General features: G+C 34.7%; 1 pseudogene; it reads right to left on the bottom strand.

The window, feature by feature from the left end:
* The window catches only part of LOC138918317 (regulator of DNA class I crossover intermediates 1-like), a 73,118-nt pseudogene that overhangs the window by 14,464 nt on the left and 34,768 nt on the right, over positions 1-23,886 (bottom strand).

Here is a 23,886-nt window from a genome sequence, read left to right as displayed (position 1 = left end):
CGAATTAATACACAACTATGTACCAGGGGGCTTTGGGGAGAAAAAGGAAAAAATAAAATCTTTAAAAAAAATAAATAAATAAATAAAAAAAATATAAAACAATCCTCACGTTAAAGAGACATATTTTGGGATGGCAAATTTTGTTCCCCTTTAGTATGCTCTATGAGGTTCTCACAATGATGAAATTGCCTACTGACATATTTCTCAGAATGTATCCCGTCAGTAAGCAATGCATGACTGCATAATAATAAAGGGGTGAATCCAACAAAAGGATATGACATTTGTAAATATTTATGCACTCAACACAGGAACACCAAAATAAATAAAACAAATATTAACAGACCTAAAGAGAGAAAATATACAACAATACAACAGTAGGGGACTTTAATACCCCACTTTCATCAAAGGATACATCATCCAGTCAGAAAATCAATAAAAACATATTGGCCTTACATGGCACTTTAGACCAGATAGACCAAACATACATACACAGAACATTCCATCCACAAGCAACGGAATACACATTCTTCTCAAGCACACAAGGAACATTCTCCAGGATAGACCATATGTTAGGCCACAAAACAAATCTTAATAAATTTAAGAAGACTGAAATCACATTAAACACGTTTTCTAACTGCAATGACGTGAAACTCAAAATCAATTACAAGAAGAAAACTGGAAAATTCACAAATATGTGGATATTAAATAACATGCTCCTGAACAACTAATGGGTCAAAGAAGAATCAAAAAAGAAATTTAAAAAATATCTTGAGACAAATGAAAATGGAAATACAACATACCAAAACTTATGGGATGCAACAAGAGCAGTTCTAAGATGGAAGTTCCTGGTGATAAATGCCCACATTAAGAAACAAGAAAGATCTCAAATAAACAACACAGCTTTACACCTCAAGGAACAAGAAAATGAACAAACTGAACCTAGTTAGTAAAAGACGGAAATAACAAAGATCAGAGTGAAAATAAATGAAATAGACACTAAAAGACACTAGAAAAGATCAATGAAACTAAGAGCTGGTTTTTTGAAAAGATAAACAAAATTGACAAACCATTAGCTAGACTTAACAAGAAAAAAGAGAGAGGACTCAAATAAATAAAATCAGAAATGAAAGAAAAGCCGTTACAACTGATATCACAGAAATAAAATGCATCATAAGACACCATTATGATTAATTATACAACAACAAACTGGACAATCTAGAAGAAAAAGATAAATTTCTAGAAACATACGACCTACCAAGACTAATTCATGAAGCAATAGAAAATATGAATAGACTTATTACTAGTAAAGACATCAAACCAGTAATCCAAAACTTCCCAATGTCAAAAGTCCAGGACCAATGGCTTCCACTGGTGAATGCTGCCAAACATTCAAAGAAGAATTAATACCTATCCTTCTCAAACTATTTCAAAAAAGAGAAGAGGAGACAAGTCTTCCAAACTCCTTTTATGAGGCCAGCATTACCCCGATATCCAAACTAGTCAAGGACACCACAAGAAAAGAAAATCACAGGACAATATCCCTGATGAACATACATACAAAAATCCTCAATAAAACATTAACACTTCAATCTAGGTGAATGGCACTATCCCATCAACTACCCATTTACCCAAATAATAAATCCAGGTCTCCTTCAATGTTTTCCTTCTCCCTTAACTAATCAACAACAACTATCAAATCAAGATCTTCTAAATCTTTGTGATAGCTCTTCCCTCATTTCCATCCTTACTTACACTGCTCAACTTCGAGCCCTCATTATTTTTTGCCCTGCCTTGAGTCATGCCACTTCTCAAATCTCTCATTGTTGCTAGAGTCAACTTTTTAATACTCAGATGTCATCAAACTCCTCTACTAAAATTTTTTCAGTGGCTCTGTTTGGTGACAGAAAATAAAACTGGTATATGTCATGTAAAGTCTTTTATGACCTAGCCCTTTATATTGTCTAGAATTATCTTTTGCCATTCCGCCATCGCTTGTAATTTACACTATAGTAGTAGCAATAACAACAACTGGAATGAAGTTACTTTGCAGCTTCTAAAATAAGCTATACTCTCTCACTTGTTAGTTTCTATCTATGTTGCTTCTTCATAGTATGAAGGCAGTTTGTCCATTTGGTAAACTTATTAATTGATATCCAGATCAAAAGTTTTCTCCTCTATTACATCTTCCTCCTGACTAGCCATGAAACTTAGAATTATTTTTTACTTGTCTCCCACTGCCCTTTGTACAAACCCCAATTGGAGCAATTTATCTAAATGTATTATATTTTTTTCTGTTTCTGTCTAGACCATAGCTTCCTAAAAACAGGTCCCATGTCCCTTCATCTCTGTACCTTGCAGAGTCTAGTGCATAACACAATATAAGCTTCATAAGAACAAAAACTGTTTCTTCACCACTGAATCTTCAGTGTCTAGCATATAGGAGAACGACAATAAATTCTATTAAATGAATTCATGATATGTACTCAATGTACATACTGAAGACAAAAAGACAAAACAATTAATATAGTTGAAAATATACAGTCAGATAAGACAAAAGTTTGAATCCTGGCTCAAATGTGTAACTGTGAACAAGTTATTTAATCTTTCTGAACTTGAGTCTCTTTTGCTGTGAAGAGCTTACAGGATCCGGCTCTTGTAGATTAGAACTAAGTGAAACAGAAACTAGTGACCTACTCAACAAGGAATTCAAACAAAATATCATGAGGATGCTCACAGATATGTGGAGAAGAATGGATGAACACAGTGAGCACATCAGCAAAGACTTGGAAGATATAAAAAAAAAACAATCAGAAATGAAGAATACAATACTCAAAATGAGAAATTCACTCGAGGGACTCAATAACAGAGTAGAGGAAGGAGAAGAACGGATCAGCGAACTAGATGAAAGACTAGAGGAAATCACCCAAGCAGAACAGAAAAGAGAAAAAAGAATTAGACAGAATGAGAAGAGAGTAAGGGAACTCTGGGACAATATCAAGCGTGCTAACATTCGGATTATAGGGGTCCCAGAAGGAGAAGAGAGAGACAAAGGGACAGAAAGTTTATTTGTAGAAATAATAGAGGAAAATTTTCCTAACCTGAGGAAGGAAGCAGACATCCAACTTCAGGAAGCACAGAGAGCTCCAAACAAGAGAAGCCCAAAGAGGCCCACACCAAGACATATTATAATCAAAATTCTAAAATTAAAGACAAAGAGAGAATCCTAACAGCAGCAAGAGAAAGGCCGCAAGTGCCATATAAAGGGAAGCCCATCAGACTATCAGTGGACTTCTCAGTCGAGACCCTACAGGCAAGAAGAGAATAGCACGACATATTTAAAGGCTAAACGGAAAAAAACCTACAACCAAGAATACTCTATCCATCAAGGTTGTCATTCAGAATGGAAGGAGAGATAAACAGCTTCCCAGACAAGCAAAAATTAAAGGAGTTTATCACCAAGAAACCAGTTCTGCAAGAAATGCTGAAGGGACTTATTTAAGCGGGAAAGCAATAACCACAAATAGAGATAAAAAAAAATTATCAAAAAACCCCAAAACAACAACAACAAAAGACAGGCAATAAAATCACTAGTAAGGTAAAAGGACAGTAAAGGCAGCAGATCAACTACCTGTGAAGATAATATGAAGGTTAAAAGACAAATGTACTAAAATCACCTATTTCAATGATAAGAGGGTAATAGATAGACACACACTAAACACAAGACTATATATAATGTGAAAAACATAATGTGGGAGGAGGGGAGTGAAAAAGTAGAGCTTTTAGAAAGAGGTCAAGCTAAAGAGTCTATCTACTCAATATAGACTGTTACATGCACAGTATATTAAATAGGATCCTCATGGTAACCACAAACCAGAAACCTACAACAAGCAGGACAAAAAGTAAGACAAAAGAAATCAAACATATTACTAAAGATAACCATCAAACCACAAGGGAAGAGAGCAAGAGAAAAAGAAAGGAACTGAGAAGAACTACTAAAACACCCAAAAAAAGAAAAAGTGACAAAATGGCAATAAATACATATTTATCAATAACTACTTTAAATGTCAATGGACTAAATGCTCCAATCAAATGCCATAGGGTGGCCAACTGGATAAAAAAACAAGATCCATGTATATGCCGCATACAAGAGACACACTTCAGACCTACAGACACTCACAAACTGAAAGTGAAAGGATGGGAAAAGATATTCCATGCAAATGGCAAAGAAAAGAAAGCAGGGGTAGCAATACTTATATCAGACAAAATAGACTTTAAATCAAAAACTGTAATAAGAGACAAAGACGGGCACTACATAAAGATAAAGGGAACAATCCAACAAGAAAATATAACACTTGTAAATATCTACGCACCCAACATAGGAGCACCTAAATATATAAAGCAACTATTAACAGACATAAGAGGAGAAATAGACAGTAACACAATAATAGTAGGGGACTTTAACACTCCACTTACACCAATGGATAGATCATCCAAACAGAAGATCAATAAGGAAACACTCGCCTTAAAGGACACATTAGACCAGATGGACTTAGTAGATATATACAGAACATTCCATCCAAAAACCACAGAGTACACATTCTTTTCAAATGCCCATGGAACATTCTCCAGGACTGATCACATATTAGGCCACAAAACAAGTCTCAATAAATTTAAGAAGATCGAAATAATACTGTGCATCTTTTCTGACCACAAAGGTATGAAACTGGAAATCAACTACAGAAAGAAAACCAGAAAAGCCACAAAAATGTGGAGATTGAACAAAACGCTACTGAACAATGATTGGGTCAATGAAGAAATCAAAGAAGATATCAAAAAATTCCTGGAGACAAATGAAAATGAAAACATGACACGCCAAAATCTGTGGGATACAGCAAAAGCGGTTCTACAAGGGAAGTTTATAGCAATTCAGGCCTACCTCAACAAAGAAGAAAAATCCCAAATAGACAATCTAAAAGCATACCTAAAGGTACTGGAAAAAGAACAACAAACAAAGCCCAAAATCAGAAGGAAGGAAATAATAAAAATCAGAGCAGAAATAAATGAAATAGAGACTAAGAAAACAATAGAAAAAATTAATGAAACCAAGAGCTGGTTCTTCGAAAAGATAAACAAAATGGACAAACCCTTAGCTAGACTCACCAAGAAAAAAAGAGAGAAGGCTCAAATAAATAAAATCAGAAATGAAAGAGCAGAGATTACAACGGACACCTCAGAAATACAAAAGATAATAAGAGAATACTATGAAAAGCTATACGCCAACAAATTGGATAATCTAGAAGAAATGGATAAATTCTTAGAAACATACAACCTTCCAAAACTGGACCAAGAAGATGTAGAAAATTTGAATAGACCGATCGCCAGTAAGGAGATCGAAACAGCAATCAAAAACCTCCCAAAAAATAAAAGTCCAGGACCAGATGGCTTCCCTGGTGAATTCTACCAAACACTCAAAGAAGAGTTAATACCTATCCTTCTCAAACTCTTCCAAAAAATTGAAGAGGAGGAGAGGCTTCCTAACTCCTTCTACGAAGCAAACATTATCCTGATACCAAAACCAGACAAGGACAACACAAAAAAAGAAAATTACAGGCCAATATCACTGATGACCATCGAGGCAAAAATCCTCAACAAAATACTAGCAAATCGAATACAACGATACATTAAAAAGATCATACATCATGATTAAGTGGGATTCATTCCGGGGATGCAGGGATGGTTTAACATCTGCAAATCTAACAACGTGATACACCACATTAACAAAATGAAGAATAAAAATCACATGATCATCTCAACAGATGCAGAGAAAGCATTTGACAAGATACAGCATCCATTTATGATAAAAACTCTAAATAAAATGGGTATAGAATACCTCAACATAATAAAGGCCATATATGACAAACCCACAGCAAATATCATTTTCAATGGAGAAAAACTGAAAGCTATCCCTCTAAGAACAGGAACCAGACAAGGATGCCCGCTGTCACCACTCTTATTTAACATAGTATTGGAAGTCCTAGCCAGAGCAATCAGGCAAGAAAAAGAAATACAAGGGATCCACATTGGAAAAGAAGAAGGGAAACTGTCATTCTTTGCAGACGACATGATTTTATATCTAGAAAACCCTAAAGAGTCCACTAAAAAACTTTCAGAAATAATAAAGGAATATAGTCAAGTTGCGGGATACAAAATCAATGTACAAAACTCAGTTGCGTTTCTATACACTAACAACGAAGTAGCAAAAAGAGAAATTCAGAATACAATCCCATTTACAATTGCAACAAAAAGAATAAAATACCTATGAATAAACTTAACCAAAGAGGTGAAAGATCTCTACACTGAAAACTATAAAACATTGTTGAAAGAAATCGAAGAAGACACAAAGAAATGGAAAGATAGTCCGTGCTCTTGGATTGGAAGAATTAACATCGTTAAAATGTCCATACTTCCTAAAGCAATCTATAGATTCAACACAATCCCTATCAAAGTTCCAACAACATTTTTTACAAAAATAGAACAAAGAATCCTACAAGTTATATGGAACAACAAAAGACCCCGAATAGCCACAGGATTCCTGAGAAAAAAGAACAAAGCTGGAGGTATCACACTCCCTGATTTCAAATTGTACTACAAAGCCATAGTAACCAAAACAGCATGGTACTGGCACAAAAACAGACACACAGATCAATGGAACAAAATTGAGAGCCCAGAAGTAAACCCACACGTTTATGGACAGCTAATATTCGACAAGGGAGCCAAGAGCATACGATGGAGAAAGGAGAGTCTCTTCAATAAATGGTGTTGGGAAAACTGGACAGCCACATGCAAAAGAATGAAAGTACACCATTCCCTTACACCATGCACAAAAATCAACTCAAAATGGATTAAAGACTTGAATGTAAGACCCGAAACCATGAGACTTCTAGAAGAAAACATAGGCAGTATGCTCTATGACATTGGTCTGAGCAGCATATTTTCAAGTCCCATGTCTGACCAGGCAAGGGAAACAAAAGAAAAAATGAACAAATGGGAGTACATCAAACTAAAAACCTTCTGCACAGCAAAGGAAACCATCAACAAAACGAAAAGAGAACCTAACAATTGGGAGAAGCTATTTGCAAACCATATATCAAATAAGGGGTTAATATCCAAAATATACAAAGATCTTATATAGATCAACAACAAAAAAAAACCAACAATCCAATTAGAAAATGGGCAAAAGATCTGAACAGAGATTTCTCCAAAGAGGTCCAGATGGCCAACAGGCATATGAAAAGATGCTCAACATCATTAGCTATCAGGGAAATGCAAATCAAAACTACAATGAGGTATCACCTCACTCCGGTCAGAATGGCTATAAATAACAACACAGGAAACAACGAATGTTGGAAAGGGTGTGGAGAGAAGGGAACCCTTGTTCACTGCTGGTGGCAGTGCAAGTTGGTGCAGCCACTATGGAAAGCAGGATGGAGTATCCTCAGAAAATTAAGGATAGATCTACCATACGATCCAGCTATTCCACTGCTGGGTATTTATCCAAAGAACTTGAAAACACAAAGGGATAAAGATCCTTGCACCCCTAAGTTCACTGCGGCATTATACACAATAGCCAAGACTTGGAAGCCACTTAGGTGCCCATCAAGGGACGAATGGATAAAGAAGATGTGGTATTTATACACGATGGACTACTACTCAGCCATAAGAAATGACGAAATCCGGCCATTTGTGACAACATGGATGGACCTTGAGGGTATTATGCTGAGTGAAATAAGTCAGAGGGAGAAAGTCAAATACCATATGATCTCACTCATAAGTAGAAGATTAAAAACGACAAAAAGAAAAAAAAAAACACATAGCATTGGAGATTGGACTGGTGGTTACCACTGGGGGAGGCAGGAGGGCAAAAGGGGTGATTAGGCTCACATGGGAGGGGATGCACTATAATTAGTGTGCGGGCGGGGAACATGATGTAATGTACACAGAATTCGAAATACGATGTACATCCGAAAAAAATAAAAATTTAAAGAAATAAAGAAATAAATGCATCTAGATTGGTTTTTCTCAAATAAACACATTATAGTTTCTGAAAAGGCAATAATTTTATTTCTAGACCTAAACTATAATTTCTCCAGAGTAAGGAAAAGTAGCCTAAAAAGAAATTTTTCAATAAAAGCTTACCTTAAATGAAAGTACACTGCAAATACTAAAATATGACATGAATTATCAACTGACTTAATTGGAAAGATAATGTAAAATGTACTTTACCTCACCAAGTCCAAAGTTCCACGACTGCTTAGAAGGCAATTCTTTCAAAGGGATGTTACCCCTAGGGTCACAAATAAGACAGTATTAAAGTTTGATTTATTCTCTCTGAAAATTATTGTTCTAAATTATGGTTCCCAAAGTTGGCTGCAGATCAGAATTATAAGGGAAGCTTTTTAAAAAATAAATAAGCTCCATCCTAAGGGTGTGGGTCAAATTTGGTATTTTGTATTTTAAAATCACCCCCTTGAGTGATTCAGTTCTGCACCCAGCTTTGAGAACCATGTTCTAAAATCACTTTCATAAAGTACATTTTAAAATTCAAGGTCTAACATGCTAATTTTTATTCATAAGTTTCTGAATACCTGGAAGTTTGACAGCAAAGAACCTAATTTTTTTATTTTATTAAATAAGTTCTGAATGTTTTATTCGTTGTGCCAATCCCATAAAAATGGCATATAGGTATTCTTTTTACAAATAGATATTTTAAATATTTCCATAAGAAAGTACTTCTAAAATAAAAACCTATTCTAATTCATGATTGTTAATTACCAAGATTTGACTAAACCACAATTATTACCAAGAAAGTTAGGACTATTCCGAAACTACAAGTTTTCTTTAATTAAGTATAACTGCAGTCCCATAAACTCTTGATATGTTTGCTTATGCCATTAGCATCTGAATTCTATTACTCCCTTGTTCTGATTCTATACTAACCAAGCCACCTTCCCATGGAGAGCTGCCAAAAATTAGAAAACATGCTTATCATGCCAGTAAACATTCCTATATAAGTAACCCTTCTATTTCTTACTGTAAATTAATAAATTGACATTCTGGTGAGTGTGTAAGTTTCTTGAACACATAAGTCAGTTTTCTCAAATCTAATTAACACTAAGATTCAGATAAGATGACGGCTTTGTGCTGGCAAATACGAGCACCATACTCTCAACTAGGATGATATTACTAAGATTCTGACAACTGGTAAGCCTTTGTAGAGGCCAGTCTGCCCACTCTGAGACAGCAACACCCCTACCTCACATTGCATCAATTCAACCCTTCAATACGCATTATACTAGATGCTGAATTGCATTCCCCAGATTTACCTGAAAACTTACAAACGGTTCACTGGATATATCTGGATTGTCTTCTGTGGTGCCTTCTCTTGGTAATCACTTTCAAATTTTCCTTTAAAAATAAAAGTATGCATTGAACTAAAACTCTAGCACAGACTAGTTCTTTTTTTTAAATTGGAAGCTTATTAGCATGACCCATATGGAACGAAATCACTGGTCCACACAATGTCACATAATAGAACGTCACTCTATTTTCAATTTTATACTCCTCCAAATACACACACACACACACACACACACATATCTATATTATATATAAATATGTACTAAAAACAAAAAGACCAATAGATTATTACCCTTCTCGCGTATAACACCAACCTTTTTTTTCAGAGCTGACTGGGAAACTATCCTTCTCAAAAGATGTACTAAGATTATTTCTTTCATGATCGTTATACTCTTTCTGATAGTTCTTGTTTGGCTGACACTTTTCTGGGTAACTTGTCTTATTAAAAGTAGAATTACTAAAAGTCAACTCTGGATTTGTAAAAGTACTTCTAATGCATCTCTCAGTGGAATGGTTTTTATCAGAACTAGTGACTGCACAAATATCTCCCATACTGTCAAAACCACACTTGTCAAAGGTTTTCTTTATACTCCACTGATCTATGTTTAATAAATTGATCACATTTTCACTAATAAAAGAGTCACAATTCTCTGACAGAAGGCTGGGTGTTGGCTGGTTCGCATCTTCAAGAAAACTTGAAATCTCTTTCCTATTTTCTTCCAAAATATGTTGTACTGACTGTTTTTCAATAATGAAGTCTGACTGTCTTCTCTCATCCATGGTTCCACAATCTTCACCTGTAACTATATCAGGTCTTTCAGTAAGGAAATTCCGATTTCCTGGACTTTGAGATAAATAAAAACATATTTAACAAGAAAAGCATAGAAAATTTTCATTTAGAAACTTAAACTTAAATTCTTAGAGAACATACTGAGTAGCTACTAACATTTACCTGGACTATGTTTTCAGTTTTTTATTTGAATAAATAATATTTTTTTTGGGTGGAAATTTGTCTAATGTGCCTCAGTGAGTATGAAAATAATCTACACTTAGTTTTGTATTTCAACACAAAAAAATGTGTTGAAATGAAGTATGATGTGGTTCAATTCACTGTTATATTAACAAAATATGACCAACCTATATCATGTCTTCTGTAATAAGGTCTAGTGAATACCCTAGACAACCACTGCATGTAACTGCTGCTCTGTTTAATCAGAGAAAGATATTTTGAACACACTGCAGGGAAAAATTATCCCCAGTGTTAAAACATCAAATCAGAGTTATCAGAACACTATAACAGATATCTCTCAACCTAACAAGGATATAAAAACAACTCTGAAGTTCCCAAGGGAGAGCAATACAGATACAAATGCATATATATGTAATAAAGCCAAGAGATAAGATGAATTAGATGAAAAGGTTAGCCTAGATAACTTATAAGTTCCCTTCTAATGTATAAATCATAATTCTAAGTTATGTCCAACTTGTATAAAAGAATCAAAGCTATTATACGAAATAATTAAAAATCAAGATATTCTGGGGCTGGCCCTGTGGCAGAGAGCTTAAGTTCACACGTTCCACTTCGGAAGCCCAGGGTTTCGCCAGTTCAGATCCTGGGTGCGGACCTAGCACACTGCTCATTAAGCCATGCTGACATGGCGTCCCATATAGCAGAAGCAGAAGGACCTAAAACCAGAATATACAACTATGTACTGGGGGGTTTTGGGGGTAAGAAGAAAAACAGAAATAAATAAAGATTGGCAACAGATGTTAGCTCAGGTGCCAATCTAACAAAAAAAAAAAAATCAAGATACTCTGGACTTTGTTGCCATTGACTATCCACAAATTTACTTAGGGGTGGGCTGTTCCAGAGATTGGAGGTACCAAAGAAATTTAGAAAAGAAACATAGACCGCTAAAACTGATTGATTTCCAATTTTATTTTTTAAGTTATTCATTAAACATCTAATGAGCAGGTCCACCTGCCGTGTTCCAGGCACTATGCCACGTATTGGGGACAGAGAGAGAAAAGAATTCAGTTTGGCATTAAGGAGAGAGAGAGATTTTGTCCAGGAATGTTCATAGACCGTGATCCTACACTGTTTCTCAATACGGGTCTTAGTGGTGTTTTGAGCAGAATAATGTTATTCTGTGATATCAAAGGCATAACCTATAGCACACAATAATATACACCATTCACACCAGAGAAACTGTATTACTTTAAATGAGAAAATAAATGTAAAAGCACTTCATAAATTAGAAAGCACACTACAAATGTAAATAATCATTTTTAAACAGCATTTTAAGCATTCTGACTCAGAAGAATCACTCACTGAGAGATCTGGAGAACAGAGAAATGTATAATGCACAGTTATTGCTCACAAGAAATAGTCCGGAAGGGGAAAGAAAAACTAGAAAGTGATAAGTGCTATTCTACAGTGTTACGACAGTAAATAAAAGAAATGCTTTTACTTGAGAAAAATCAAGTTGGTGGCATTTGAGTTGGGGACTGAATGTTGGGAAGGATTGCTACTTGTAAAGATGACAGAGAGAAATGATGCTAAAAATATAAAAGCCTTACTAAGATAAATCGATCCAACTTCTTTAACACTTTTTCCTATAGATAAAAGTTCATTCATTTACGGACTACAATATGGATAAATTCATTATCTAAATAAGCCTTTTATGTGCATTAAATATATATTTAATGTATGCCTGCCATGTGGTAGGGAGATAATACAGCTTATATTCTAGTGAAGGAAGATAATAACAAATAAATAAGATAACTAACCATTAATAAGTACAATGGATAAAAGAAATAAACAAATAAAAAAGATAATTACAGCAGCTTTATAGGTGCTACAAGATCAGACGATGGAACAACTTGTGTTGGAGGTCCTTTTCAGATAGCTGGTCAGGAAAGTTCCTAGCAAAGAAGTGATAAATAAGCTAAAGATACAGAATGATTAGACATATAAAGAGAGGAGTATGCATACTGCAGGGGGATGGAATAAACAGAAATACAAGATTTGCAGCACATGTGAGAAACAAAAAGAAGAGGAGGAAAGCTAGAATAGAATCAGTGAAAGAAAACTTACGGCCTAAGGCTTAAAAGGTACAAAAGGGCCCAGATCATGTAGAGCTTTATTTTGGAAAAGAGCAGTAAGAAATATTGAAAATTGCTAAGTACAAAAGTAAAACTCTCTTGCTTTTTGCCTTAAAAAATATCAGTCTGACTGCTGGGTGAATACGAATATGCTGATTTCCATCTGGCCAAAATGAAGTTAGAGAAACAAGATTTAGCCTCATTGACTGACAGAATTATAAAACTGGACAAACTGTATGAGACAATGGCTTTCAGACTTGGGCCATTGGATAGAATAGGATAACGATCCCTGACAGAGAGAAAACAAGTAAGGTGAATTCTATGACTGCTCCTAGCTTATTGCTTGGAGAGAGTATCCAAGCCACAGAACAGAGAGGGGAAATCCAGTTGGAGCCCACAGATTCCCTTTGTTGAGGAAAGAGCACTGGAAGGTCAGGAAGACTGCAGAGAACAGAGTATGCAGGGCAGAGTACCATGAAGGAGAGTGCTTCAAAGAGAGAGGGCTCCAGAGATCTACAGAAAGTTCTCAAATCTTCAGCTAAGTACTGATCAGCACATGCATATGAAGTAATTACCCAAGGCTGGGAAAAGCAACGCCCAAGATGAGAAGATTGAACAATTCCAGGAACTCAAACAGAAATGGGAAAATTTTGTGTTTCCACCAGTTAGAGTGGAAAACCTCTTAATTCAAAGGAACTCTAAGAATACAAGAAGGATATTGCCTTAGCAGGGGGCAAAATTAGCCACAGAGTGAAGGTGTATCTGGTCCTGTTTAACAAACTTTAAAGCAAGCCTTAATAAGATCATACTGTTTCCAAGCAACTAAAATCCCAGAAAAACCTCAGGAAAATTTATAGGAATACAAAAATTTCCAGACCAAAAAGATGAAATTCATAATGTATACAATCTAAAAAAAAATTATCAGGAATGCAAAAAAGTAGAAAGTTACAACCCATAATGAAGAGAAAAATCAATTATTAGAAATAGACCAAGAAATGACACAAATGATAGAATTCGTAGACAAGGACATTAAAAGAGTTATCAGAACTATATTCCCTACGTCCAAAAAGATAGATGAAAGACTGAGGATGTTGAATAGAAACATGGAAGATATAAAGAAGAGTCAAAACAAACTTCTAGAGATAAAAAATATACTGAATAGATTTACACAGAGATTAGACACCAAAGAAGATACAACTAGAGAATCTGAAGAAAAAGCAATATAATCTATATAAAATGAAACAATGAGAGAAAAAAAGATGAAAATAAATAAACAGAGCATCAATAAACTGTGACACAACTTCAAATGGACTAACTTACATGTTATTAAGGTCCCCAAAGAAGAGAGGAGAGGAATAAAAAATATCCAAAAAATCAATGGCTGAATTTTCCACATTCGATAAAAACTAAGTTCACAGATCCAAGATGCTCAATGCAGCTCAAAGACAAGAAATAAAAAGAAAAGGAACATCCTAATCAATGGATAGAAATCTATGATAGAAAATCCACCATGGAGAATCTATGATAGAAAAATCTTAGAAACAGAGAAAAATTATATATTAGATATATAGATATTAAGATAAGAATGACAGCAACTTCTAGTAGGAAACAATGCAAAAGATACCTTTCAAAAAGAAAAGAATAAAAACTTACAAATACACAGAAGCTGAAAGAATTAATTACTAGCAGCCCCACACTATAAGAAATGTTAACAAAAGTCTTTCAAGGAAAATATCACCACACGGAAATCTAGATCTACACAAAATAACAAAGACCACCAAAAATGATAAATTTGTGCTTAAGTATAAAAAACATATTTTCTTAATTTTTAACTCTCTTTAAAGCAAAAGGAACAATAATATATTTTTGGATTTATAACATTTATATAAGTGAATGTATGAATACAACACCACAAAGGCCAGAGGGGAGAAACGGAAGCATACCATTACAGGGTTCTTACACAATACTTGAAGTAGTATAACACAACTAGAATATAGTCTGTCATAAATTAAAATATATACAATAAATTCTAAAGAAACCACTGAAAAACAAAACAGAGTTATAGATAACAAGCCAACAAAAGGATAAAGTAAGTCATAAAAAAGACTAAAATCAAATAAAGGCAGAAAAGAGGGAAAGGGAACAAAGATTATATGGGAGAAATAAAAAATAAATAGCAAGAGAACAGACAAATCCAATCATATATCAATTGTTGCACTAAATGTAAACTATATTCATAACCATAATACAAGTCTCAATAAATTTGAAAGGATTCAAATCACACAAAGGATGTTCCCTGTCCACAATGGAATTAATTTAGAAAGATAACAGAAAAGTCTTTAGGAACCAAATAACAAATTTCTAAATATCTCATGGAGTGAAGAAGAAATCAAAAGGAAAACTAGAAAGTTTTTTAACTGAATGAAAATAAAACAAAACATATCAAAATTTGTAGGATGCAGCAAAGCAGCAGTTATGGAAAATTTACAGCACTAAACACGTGCATTAGAAAAGAAAAATAGTCTCAAGTCAATGACCTCAGCTTTCACCTTAAGAAATCAGGAAAAAAGGAGTAAATTAAATCCAAAGTAAACAGACAAAAGGAAATAAAGATAAGAGCAGAATTCAATGAAATAAAAACAAAAGAAATACGTGACACTGAAAGATGATTCTGTGAGAAAATAAATAAAATTGGCAAGTCTCTAATCAGAATAATCACTGGGAAAAAGGGGAGAAGAAACAACTTACCCATATTAGTAATGGGAGAAAAGACATCACTACAGAAGTTAAAGATTTCATACGCATAATAAGGAGATATTATGAATAACTTTAAGTCAATAAATTTTACAACATAGATAAAATCGATACATTTTTTGTATGACACAAACTACCAAAGCTCACTAAAAAAATAATAATCCAACTAGCCTTCTATCTAGTAAAAAATGGAAATTATAGTAAAAAAAAAAAACCTTCTCACAAAAAGAACTTCATACCAACTGACTTCACTGATGAACTCTACCAGACATTTAAGGAAGAAATGTACCAATCCTACACAAACTCTTTCAGAAAATTACACAGGAGGGAATACTTCTCAACTCATTCCATGACACCAACATTAGGCTGATATCAAAACCAGACTAAGATATTACAAGATATTACTAGAAAGTAATCTCCCTCATGAAGACTAATGTAAAAATCCCTAACAAAATTTTGGCAAATCAAATCCAATGAATGCATAACAAGGTTAGCACATTGTGACCAAGCAGGGTTTATCTCAGGAATACAAGGTTGGTTTAACATTCAAAATTAATCAATTGTGGGGCCAGACTTCTGGAATGAGAGACTGAGAAACCTGGCAAATCTTGTGCCCTAAAAGCAGTAACAGAACCAGATAACACTCACCAAAAAAATCATCTCAAATATGGGGAGTGACCAATGGCATCCAATAAACTGTGAAGCAGTACTTCAAGAAAAACTACTCAACCTTAGTAGAACCAGTGGGAGCCTGTGGAGTTTTAGCCTTAGGCTGCCACCATCCCTCCACCCCCAACTCCATGGCTGGTAGCCTACCAAGGCTGAGCTTGTCTGGAGAGGGTCGGGAAGGTGGGAGACTCATGCCCAGGGAATTTGTCAAAAATAATCATGGTCTTGGTGGCAAACTATCAAAGAAGCCCAAAATTGCAGCTGCCTGAGGCTGAGATATTTGGAGCAAGCAAAAACCATCCAGAAATTTCATAGAGAGATCCAGAAAACAAAAAGGTACAAGAGGCTTTGATAAACTCCCAGACCCTCCTGGTGGTCTGGAAGGTTGCATACATGTGTAAGGCTGAGTGCAGACTCAGGAGAGACCAGAAAGAGCTACAGGTATCTACTCATCCCTGGCTGAGTGTAAGGTCTTGTGCAAGGGAGGAAGCCTTGTTAGCTGAAGGTACTTAAACACAACCTCCAACTAATCATTGGTTGGCCTCTAAGCACTGCTTAGAGGGAAATTTATACCTTTTAATGCCTGTATTAGGAGAGAAGAAATATATCAAATCAGTAAGTTAAGCTTGCACTTTAAGAAACTAAAAAAAGACAGGCAAACTAAGCCAAAAGCAAGCAGAAAAAGGAAATCATAAACATTAGGGCAGAGATCAATGGAATGAAAAACAGAAAAATAGAGAAAATTGATAAAACCCTAAACTTAGTTCTTTAAAAAGACCAATAAAATTAGCAAATCTTCAGCTACACTGACCAAGAAAAAAAGGAGAAAAGACACAGATGTAGAACTCAAAAAGGGACATCAACACCAACCTGACAGAAACTGAAAGGATTTCAAGGGAATACTATAAATCACCTTATGCTAACAAATCATACAACTTAGATGAAGCGGATTAATTCCTAGAAAAACACATATTACTACAACTGATTCAAGAAGAAATTAGAAAATCTGAATAGATCTTTACACAAGTAAAAAAAATTAGTAAAAAGCCTTCCCACTAAGAATAGCCCTGATGCAAAAACATCTAAAGAATCCACAAATTCTTCTATTAAATAGAGCAAACACTTTACACTTTATTATATGAGGCCAGTATTATCCTGATATGAAAGCCAGACAAAAAACATAAGAAGAAAAGAAAAATTCAGACCAATTTTCCTAATGAATATGGAGGCAAAAATCATAAACAAAATATTAGCAAACCAAATCCAGCATTACATGAAGAGGTTTATATATAATGACCAAGCAGCTTTTAACCCAGGAGTGCAAGGTAGTTTAATACTTCAAAAGACGGTAATATATTACATGTTAATAGAATAAAGGAAAAAACTAGATGATAATCTCAAGGGACACAGAAAGAGCATTTGACAAAATCCATGATAAAAACGTTCAATGAACTAGGAATAGAAGGGACTTTCCTCAACCTGATAAAGGGCACCTACAAAAAAACCTACAGCTAATATCATACTTAATAGTGAAGGCTAAATGCTTTTTCCCTAAGAGTGGGAAAAATGCAAGCATGTCCACTCTTGTCACTGCTATTCAACACTGTACTAGAGGTTGTAGTCACTCAGGCAAGAAAAACAAGTAAAAGGCAACCAGATTGAAAAAGGAGAGATAAAAACACCTTTATTTATAGACAACATAATCCAGTATGGTGAAACTCCTAAAGAATCCACAAAAATACTACTAGAACTAATAATGATCTCAGCAAAGTTGAAGGATACAAGATCAATATACAAAAATTAATTGTATTTCTATACACTAGCAATGAACAATCCAAAAATGAAATTAAGAAAATAATTCAATTCACAACAGCATAAAAAGAATAAGATACTTAGAAATAAATTTAACAAAAGCAGCACACTGCTTATATATTGAAAACTGCAATACATCACTGAGGGGCCAGCCCAGTGGCCAAGTGGTTAAGTTCACATGCTCCACTTCAGCGGCCCAAGGTTTTGCCGGGTCGGATCCTGGACGCGGACATGGCACCACTCATCAGGCCACATTGAGGCAGTATCCCACATGCTACAAGTAGAAGGACCCACAACTAGAATATATAGCTGTGTACTGGGGGGATTTGCGGAGAAAAAGCAGGACAAAAAAAAAAAAGGATTGGCAACAGTTGTTAGCTCAGGTACCAATCTTTAAAAAAAAAAATCCATTACTCAGAGAAATTAAAGAAGATCAAACACAATGTAATATGGTTCAGCCATAAAAAAGGAAATCTTGCCATTTGTGACAACATAGATGAAGAGGGAGAACATTATGCTAAGTGAAATAAGTCAGACACAGAAAGACAAACACTATATGATTTCACCCATACATGGAATCTAAAACGTCACACTCGAAGCAGAGAATAGAATGGTGGTTGCCAGATGCTGGCGAGTAGGGGAAATGAGATATTAGTCAAAGGGTACAAACTTCCAGTTATAAGATGAGTAAGTTCTGGGGATCTAATGTACAAGATGATGACTATAGTTAATAATACTATATTGTATACTTGTAAATTGCATATTTGTTAATAGAGCAGATCTTAAGTGGTCTGATCACATACCCAAAAATGGTAACTATTTGAGGTGATGAATGTGTTAATTAGCTTGACTGTGGTAATCATTTCACAATGTATATGTATAGGAAATCATCATCTTGAACATCTTAAATATATACAATTTTTATTTGTCAATTATATCTCAATAAATCTGGAAAAATAAAACTCTTCAAACACACTGGAAGGTTCTCTCATGCCCCTCCAAGTCCACACCTCCCAACAGTAACCACCATTCTGAGTGCTATCACCATTCATTAATTCAGCCAGGTTCTGAACTCCACATAAATGGAATTACACAATGGTCCTCTTTTTGTGTTGAGATTCTTCCATGGAGATGCTTGTTACTGCATGTATCAGCAGTTTATTTTTTTTCATTTCTGTGTATTATTTCACTGCATGAATATTATATAATATTCTATTCTTTTGTGTGTGTGTGAGGGAGACTGGCCCTGAGCTAACATCTGTTGCCTATCTTCCTCTTTTTGCTTGAGGAAGATTGTCACTGAGCTAACCTCTATGTCAATCTTCCTCTATTTTATGTGGGATGCCACCACAGTGCGGCTTGACAAGTGGTGCTAGGTCTGCACCTGGGATCCAAACTTGCAAACCCTAGGCCACCGAAGTGGAGCATGCAAACTTAACCACTATGCCACCAGGCCAGCCCCATAATATTCTATTATTAATGGACATCTCGGTTAGTTCAAATTTGGGACCACTATGAATAAAGCTGTTACGACATTCAAAAAAAAATGAATAGGAGAAACATTTCATGTTCATGGATTGGAAAAATCACTATTGTTAAGATGGCAATTTTCCCCAAATTGATCTACAGATTCAATACAATCCCTATCAAAATCCAAGTAGGCTTTTTTTATTTCCAGAAACTGACAGGTTGATGCTAAAATTTACATGGAAATGCAAAGGACTAAGAAAAGCCAAAACATTTTCAAAAAAGAACAATAAACTGGAAGACTAATACAGTTCTCAATTTCAAAACATACAGTAAAGCTATAGCAATCAGGACAGTGTGGCACTGACATAAAGATAGACATAATTAACCGATGGAACAGAACTGAGATTCCTGGGGGAAAAGAAAAACAACTTACATTTTTGGTCAATCGATTTTCAACAAAGGTACCAAAGCAATTCAGTGGGGAAAAGATATTCTTTCCTTTCCACAAATGCAAATGGTGAATTTAGACCCTTACCTCACACAATACATAAGAGTTAACTCAAAACAGATCAGAGACCTAAATGTAAGATCTAAAACTACAAGACAGAAAAAAACATAGGAAAAAATCTTCATGGCCCTGGCTTAGTCAAAGACTTGTTAGCTATGACAACACACAAACAATTTCTAAATGAAAAAATTAATAAACTGTATCTCATCAAAATTAAAACCTTTTTTACTTCAAAAAGACACCACTAAGGAAAGGAAAAAGGTAAGCATTTCACCAAAGATACACAAATGGCTGATAAGCACATGAAAAGATGCCAACATCATTAGTCATTAGGGAAATGCAAAATTAAAACCAAAGTAAGATACTATTACATATTGATTAGAATGGCAGATATATTTAAAAGACTGACTTTACCAAGTGTTGTCAAAGGTATGCTGCAACTGGAACTCTCATACACTGCTGATGCGATGTAAAATGGTACAAATCACTTTAGAAAACAGTTTGTCAGTTTCTTAAAAATTTAATCATATACCTACCATATGACCCAGCCATTCCACTCGTAGATATTTCCCCAAGAGAAATGAAAGCATATGTCTAAACAAAGACTTCTATATGAACTTTCATAGCAGCTTTATTTGGAATAGCCAAAACTTGGAGAAAAAAGCCAAATGGTCATCAACAGATGAATAAACTGTGCTATGGCCATACAATGGAATACTACTCAGCAATAAAAAGGAATGAACCATTGATATACACAACCAACGACATAGATGAATCTCAAATTATGCTAGGTCAAAGAAGCTAGACCAAAACAAGGAAAACATACTGTATTAATGCAATTTATATAAAATTCTAGAAAATACAAACTAATCAACAGTGATAGAAAGCAGATCAGCAGTTGCCTTGGGATGGGAGTACGGGATGTAAAGTAGCCAGAGGAAGGGATTACAAAGGTGCCCAAAGAAACTACTGGGGATGATGAATGGTCATTATTTTTGACATATGTCACAACTTACCAAAGTGCACATTTTAGATAAGTTCAGTTTATGGTATGTTGATTATACATTAATAAAGTGTGAAAAAAAAATAGACCTAAGGACAAAGAGGAAACAAAAAGAACTGTTATATGGCTATTACAATTCTAGGCAAGAGGCAGTGGTGGCTTAGACTGAAATGGAACCTGTAGAGATGGAGACATGAGTAGATAACTTTAAAGTTTATTAGAATACAGAATTGACAATACTTTGTGAAACAGATATTGGGAGTTGAAGGAAAGGAAGGAATCAGGTACAACTTTTTTTTAGCTTAAGCAACTGAGTGAATAGTGGTGCCATTTACTAAAACGAGGAAGACTGAGACAGAATTACAGAGTCAAAGTTTCTCATTATGATTACCAAGAGTGATTCAAACTGGTTTTACAAGTCTAATGTCTTTTAAAACAACAAACCAGAGTTTAAATACAGACACCTAGAAAATAAAAATGGGGCACTGATCAACTACCATAAATATGAAAAAAATATTATTATGTTTATGATAAAGAAAAAGAAAGTAGTAATTCATAAAACAGGGATTATAAAACAGATGCAAAGCACCTTGGCCCAAAATTTTTTTTAAAATAAATAAATGAAAGGTAGATATGTACATCAGAAAATCGTTACTTATAACTACTTTAATTAAATGCTACATTTTACTTACAGTGGTTTTTTTTCCTTAGAAGTTTTACTTAGGTCTGTTTACGTTTCTAACTAAAACTACTTCTGTCCAGTAAAATCAAATTAATAACTCAAAGAAAGCATGCTACAGGTTCTTTATTTCCTTCAACATCTTTGCTTACCTGTTTAATCTTTCAAATAATGTTCCAAATTGTGCTGTTTTATATGATGGACTGAAAGCATCTTGATTTTTGTTTAATTCGGAAATCACGGAATTAGAATAATTAACATTACTGAGCTGAAAAAAAAAAAGGAAGAACCCGCCAAAAGGGTAAATGTACATATATACAATTTAAATAATTTACCGTAAAACCTCATTTAAGTAGACATCTATAGTTTAAAAATGTATTTTTTAGTCTAAAAGAAAGAGTGTCCTTATTGAAAACAAAATAAATACTGTTCTAATAATGAAAGCAGTGTCAGTATTTGAATGACTGCTAAAATAACAGGGTTGATCTATGGTGAGCTAACCATTTTCTCAGAGGTAAAAAAAGATTAAAAAAAAAAAGACCCGGAACACCAAGATCTTGAGTAAATAAAAGTTAAATATCGCTGACAGAAAATAATGATTTCTCCCAAGGAAACAACTGTACTTATCTCAGTTCCTCCATTTACTAAGTAATTTTAGACTGCTACTTTAATCTTTTGTTTAAAAAAAGATTTTATCTTTCTTCTTTCTCTCCAAAACCTCCCGGTACATAGTTGTGTATTTTTAGTTGTGGGTCCTTCTAGTTGTGGCATGTGGGACACCGACTTAGCATGGCCTGACGAGCTGTGCCATGTCCACGTCCAGGATTCGAACCGGCACAACCCTGGGCCGCCGTAGTGGAGCGCGTGAACTTAACCACTCGGCCACAGGGCCAGCCTCTGCTACTTTAATCTTTCTGAATATCGCTACCACTGAGTGCAAAACGGGGAAAGTATGGACAGACTCTTGTGAAAAGCAGATGTGATAACCCATTTGTTAATGAGGAAGGTACCATATAAAGATATTATAATGGCCCAACACTAATCTATCCAGCAATAATAATTCATATCTGTAGTATATTTTATGTATAAGCCATGAAACACAGAAACGAGACGTCCAAAGACAAGCAATGACAGAAAGAGTCAGAAAAAAAAAAGCGTGCAGGCAAAAAGAGATACTAAAAGTCTTTTTTTAAAAAAACGTCTAACATCAACAAAAGCTGAAAATAAAGTCTGATAACACATCTCATCTCAGCCTCAGAGAGACAGTGTCAATGGTGCAGGGACAATGTCATCCCTTGAAGCGAGAAACACACAAACAAATCCAAACAGAAGAGAATATTATATATTGGCTCAATCTACTTCTCCAGGGACTAGTAAGCCCCAGACCACTTTTTATTCTAACCTGTTTTTCAACTCATTTTCTTATGTAAGTTATAGTCTCATTTTAATTTTCCTGAAATCTCTCCAAATATATATCCAAATAAATAAATTCCCTAATACTTCACAATGTGACACCACACCTTACCAGGGACGTTAGCTTCTCTTTTCTCTCTTCTGCCATATGAAGTACAACATTATTTACCCCTTTGGAGATAATCACTAACCTGCAGTCTCTAAGTAGAAGATTATTCAAGTATAGATTACACAGGGTCTCATTCTCTATCCTATAAACTATTTAACAAAGCAAGGATGAGTTAAAGCTGATGTAGGATGCAAGTTTTAGTCTTATAAAATACAAATGGAATGGGTAACTGAATGTTTTTCATTGCATCACTCGAAAATTATTGGGGGGCCAGCCCAGTGGCATAGTGGTTAAGTTCCCACACTATGCTTCGGCGGCCCAGGGTTCACTGGTTCAGATCCTGGGCACAGACCTACATACCACTCAACAAACCATGCTGTGGCAGCAACCCATATACAAAATGGAGGAAGAGGGCCACAGGTGTTAGCTCAGCAACAATATTCCTCAAAGAAAAAGAGGAAGACTGGCAACAGATGTTGGCTCAGGGCCAATCTTCCTCACCAAAGCAACAACAAAAAATTATTGGGTCCTTAAATTAATAAGCCTAGCACAATACTTCATTTTCCCTTCTCTGAAAAGCAGAAAACATACTTCAATAAAATTGAATATCATTACATATTGTATATAACTATAATACTGTAATATATAACTACAATTTATAAATTATCATAAATTTGCTAATTATAAATTAATTTAGAAATAGTACACAAATATGACATAAAACCACCTCATGCTAAAAATGGGAGAGATTCAAAACTAAATATTCTTGTTAACCTTGTTAACAAGATAGAGCGTTTACATAACCATTTTACTCACTACCATTATATATTAGTATAGTAACCTTTAATAATTTTATATTTTTTAACTCTATGTAAACTTAGTAAAAGATCATTTCTTGGTATGTTCTATGGCGTATATATTTCAAACTTTAAAAATTTGGATGTTTT

Source organism: Equus caballus, chromosome 17, assembly GCF_041296265.1.
Source record: "Equus caballus isolate H_3958 breed thoroughbred chromosome 17, TB-T2T, whole genome shotgun sequence".
In the NCBI taxonomy this organism is placed as follows: domain Eukaryota; kingdom Metazoa; phylum Chordata; class Mammalia; order Perissodactyla; family Equidae; genus Equus; species Equus caballus.
Note: the sequence above shows the minus strand (reverse complement) of the source record. Positions and strands in the feature narration are given on the sequence as shown.